The 4,903-nt window shown below is 43.4% G+C and overlaps 1 pseudogene; it reads left to right on the top strand.

Annotated features, from left to right (window-relative positions):
* Positions 1-4,014: 4,014 nt before the first annotated feature.
* Positions 4,015-4,132, top strand: LOC124608030 (annotated as a pseudogene).
* Positions 4,133-4,903: the final 771 nt, after the last annotated feature.

Raw genomic sequence — 4,903 nt, 5'->3', positions numbered from 1 at the left:
ATGTGATTTCGTGCCAGGCCTCACCGACCGACATCGATACCTCTCCTCAGTGCAGCATCGCGTGAAGAAAGGGCTGCCATTCCCAAGAAACCTTCCAGCACCTGATTGAACGTACGCCTGCGAGAGTGGAAGCTGTCATTAGGACTGAGGGTGAGCCAACACCATACTGAATTCCAGCATTACCGATGGAGGGCGCCACGAAATTGTACGTCATTTTCAGCCAGGTGTCCGGATACTTTTGATCATATAGCGTACGTCTGGAGCAGCACAGACGCTCAGCGGGGCGACTATTGTTGTGGCTTCCCGTGTCGCGGCAACAGAGAGGTGCGCCGGCAATGAAGCATCCAACAACGCTGGACACAACACTGAAGTGGCACCACGTAGTCTTTTCAGACGAATCCTGGTTCTACATGGAGCATCACAATGGACGTACCCATATGTGGATCCCCGAAGGAGAACGTAAATTACCACTTTGCGTGATGGTAAGGTATGCCATTCGGTACATAAAATGATCACCTGTACAAAGAACAGTCCGATTGAAATTACTCGATAATTGGCAATTCACGCGTTGGAGCTGATTTCTTCCGATCAGAACGATCAACGTCACGCCCGAACTGTTTGCCGTTGCCAGACTGCCACAACAATTGTTCAGTTCACTTCGAATTCGTTGTCCAGTTTTGTTTCTTGATGTTTGGATCCCGGAACAAGGGGCTGGCACCTTTATTTGGTATTTCATCACACGTGATAGCGATACCAAAAACAACACACACAGAGACGATACTAATGACACACACATGTTTCAAACACAGCACTAATCAAATACTACGGGATACTTCCGCTCAAGACGCGATTCAGCGTTACATAAACGATTATCATAATCACAGAGATCGGCTTACGTTAGATAAGCTACGCACGACATTGGTTTGTTGGTTGGTCATCGGCTGATTTTGGGGGGAGGACCAAAGAGCGAGGTCATCTGTCCCATTGGATTAGGAAAGTATGAGAAAGGAAGTCGCTCTTGCCCTTTCAGAGAAACCATCCCGGCATCTGCCTGAAGCGATCTGGGGAAATCGAAGGAAACCTAAATCAGGATGGCCGGACGCGGGTTGGAACCCTCATCCTCTCGAATGCGAGTCCAGTGTGCCTGACATTGCGCGAAGCCGAATTTTTGTAGGCTGCAATTAATCGCTGCAACTGGGGTACTACAGCTATAACTATTTTCCCCAGAGCTGTGGCATAGCGTAACGGTTAGCGTATAAACTGACGTATAGAACGCAGTAGGTTCGAACCCCGTCAAATACAGCGAAATTTTTTTAAATTTCTAATCTAATCATAAGAGTCTGATTATTTGTATTCAATTAATCGGTTTAAATGTAGTTTTTTTATTTCTGTTTTTGAAGCATGATTTTCATCATCGTATTGAGTTTTTTATTTGCTCTTATTTCTCATCCTGCCATTCTGGAATCTGCTTGCGTTGCCCATAATCTGCAGCCAAGTGCTAACAAGGAGTGCTCATCGGTTGGCAACGTGGCATCTCGTGCAGCCAGGGTGAGGATAGTTTCAGATAAGCAATGACAGCTAGTTGTTACAGTTTGCTTTTAGCGCTGAAACTGAATTTATTCTGCCTTGAGCTTGTTCGTAGAGGTTAGCTTTAAGAGTACCACACCGTGGTTCAGGTCGAAAAAACTCGATTTTCGGTTTCTTCATATTTCGATAGATTAATGTTTTTTAAGTATTCTGAAAAGGACTTTGCTGAAAAATTTTTTTTTCGAGCAGTTAAAGCGCATTTTCCTACCACGTGTGTTTATGTGCCACGCCCACTTTTGTTACCCACTTTCCTGCATATATTTTAGATCTTTATATCCCCTACATTGCGCGTTGTGAATTTTTTTTACTCCCTAGTGTGTTGGCTATCCTTAGAATGCAACGGTCTGTATTCCTTTGTTTCTGCTGTTTGTAAACAACACGCTTTCAAACACGTGGTTAGTTTTGTTCAAGTGTGATTGCGAGTAGTTATAGAAAACTTGCAGGTATACTATGGGCAGGCAATTAGGAGAAACAAAGAAAATCTGGAGGCAATGAAGAGAGATGTTTGGGCCATATTCTTCCGTAAGTCCTCTACTGATGATAAGCCATGTCATGGATTGTGTCCATCAGGAGAAAGCTCGTGGTCTAAATACAATAGGGCTCAGGCAACTGGAGAATCTTATTCTCACCAGCACTCTCTTCCTGCTGCCGTTATTACAGCAATTAAACCTGTTTTCAGAGACTTGGCTCATCTTGACCTTCTAAGGAGATGGACAGACACAGAACCGAAATGAATGTTTCAAGAGCAAATTTGGAACCACCTTCCTAAAACTGTATTTGTAGGCATGCATACAATGAAACTAGGAGTTCATGATGCTGTTATTACATTCAATTGTGGTAATATTGGAAAGTGTTTGCTAGTGAAAAAGCTGTGAATTAATCCTGGTGAAAATATGATCACTGGGCTTGCAACATTGCGATAAAATGAGGATAGCCGATGCAGACATGTCTGCATCTAATATGGCCAAGAAAACAAGTCAAACATCCAGAAAGGTGAAAAAGAAGCTGGAAGACCTGTTACAGGCCAAAGAAGGGCCATCATATGCAGCAGGACAGTTTTAATTAACTGTAAGTAACAAATTTCAAAAGTTTTTTCTTTAAAGTCAATTTCCCGCAAACTAAAATTTTCAGTACATGTGCCCCATTATATCAGAAATTATCATAGATAACTGAATGAAATTTTCAGAGACTCTGCATAACATGAAAAGCCACCTCTGGTACTACATTCATTAATATTACCCTATTAGGAAGTTCACAAAAATATTTTCTGCAGAAAAACTTAATATTTTTTGTTAACAAATTTAAAAAAAGTATTTCTTAAGAACTATAAAATGGATAAAGTAGAGTTTAATACAGTTGACTCTATTAGCATCATGTAGCACAACAATAAAAATATTAAGGTCCTGCATCAAATAGTTTTTTTCAGAAATGTGTCAAATACTTTCCTAAATTAGCATGGGTTAGATAGGCAGGGTGTAGTCCCCTTAATAACTGTGCACAAAGCGAACGTGACTTCAGATCTGTCGCAGATTGTTGGCCGCAGTTTTCTCGAATAAACTGCTCATCACGAGGCCGTGGTTAGCTTAGGACAAGAGTTTAAATTCAGGGTTACAAAACGTGTCGTCCGTCGCAGTTCAGAAATTCAGTCACTTAAAATCGACTGTCGACAGAGCATCTCGCATACTTCGCAGAAGTCATTCCCAACATCGCTCCGCGTTACACACGAACAACACTTGTTTGTTGTGAAATCGAGCGGTAGCTGGCAACCGTTGTGGCAACACCGTTGCGGCAAAAAGACAGAGGTCAACTATCAAGTAATTTTAATCCTGAAACTTCCTGGCAGATTAAAACTGTGTGCTCGACCGAGACTCGAACTCGGGACCGTTGCCTTTCACGGGCAAGTGCACACAGTTTTAATCTGCCAGGAAGTTTCGTATCAGCGCACACTCCGCTGCAGAGTGAAAATCTCATTCTGGAAATTTTAATCCTACTTATACTTTCCATAGCCAATAATTTTGGCACCTACCGTTACATTTCTGACTTGCTGAGGCCGCTATCTGTGCCCTAAATTTGACAGCTGTGACGTAATCTTCCAACAAGATAACTCAGGACTGCACATTGTCCGTGTTCTCACTGTCTCCGATAGAGGCTGTTGCACTGTGGTCCTCGCCAGTTTGTTCTCCCACTGGAAACATTTGGCCATGGGTTGCTGATAGACTGCCACGCCAGCCAGCACTTGCCACCAGCTACAACTAATCAGCTCTGGCACAGAGTTGAAGCGACTTGGATCGACATATCTGTACCGGCGATCGAAGCTCAGTGCGATCTTGATGCCACAGGTGTAGGCATGGAATAATAAATTTCGCGCTCTCTTCACTCTTAAATCACCTACAAATTGAATTATGCATTCCTATTATCCTCTATGTGGTCAACGGCCTTGCCGCAGTGGTAACGCTGGTTCCCGTCAGATCACCGAACTTAAGCGCTGTCGGGCTGGGCTAGCACTCGGATGGGTGACCGTCCGGTCGGCCGAGCGCTGTTGGCAAGAGGGGTACACTCAGCCCTTATGGGGCCAACTGAGGAGCTACTTGACTGAGAAACAGAGGCACCGGTCTCGTAAACTGACATACGGCCGGGAGAGTCGTGTGCTGACCAGATGCCCCTCCATATCCACATCTGGTAATGCCTCAGAGCAGAGGTTTGTAACGCCGGAAATGCATATCCTCCTATTTCCATCTATTGTACTATAATTTTTTTCCTTGTTTTGTTACCTCAAGGTATGACATTTCTGTCTCTTTATATATTGTAATTGTTTTACTGTTTGTATATATACAGGATGTTTCAAAAATGACCGGTATATTTGAAACGGCAAAAAAAACTAAACGAGCAGCGATAGAAATACACCGTTTGTTGCAATATGCTTGGGACAACAGTACATTTTCAGGCAGACAAACTTTCGAAATTACAGTAGTTACAATTTTCAACAACAGATGGCGCTGTGGTCTGGGAAACTCTATAGTACGATATTTTCCACATATCCACCATGTGTAGCAATAACATGGCGTAGTCTCTGAATGAAATTACCCGAAACCTTTGACAACGTGTCTGGCGGAATAGCTTCACATGCAGATGAGATGTACTGCTTCAGCTGTTCAATTGTTTCTGGATTCTGGCGGTACACCTGGTCTTTCATGTGTCCCCACAGAAAGAAGTCACAGGGGTTCATGTCTGGCGAATAGGGAGGCCAATCCACGCCGCCTCCTGTGTGTTTCGGATAGCCCAAAGCAATCACACGATCATCGAAATATTCATTCAG

Source organism: Schistocerca americana, chromosome 3, assembly GCF_021461395.2.
Source record: "Schistocerca americana isolate TAMUIC-IGC-003095 chromosome 3, iqSchAmer2.1, whole genome shotgun sequence".
Lineage (NCBI taxonomy): Eukaryota > Metazoa > Arthropoda > Insecta > Orthoptera > Acrididae > Schistocerca > Schistocerca americana.
Note: the sequence above shows the minus strand (reverse complement) of the source record. Positions and strands in the feature narration are given on the sequence as shown.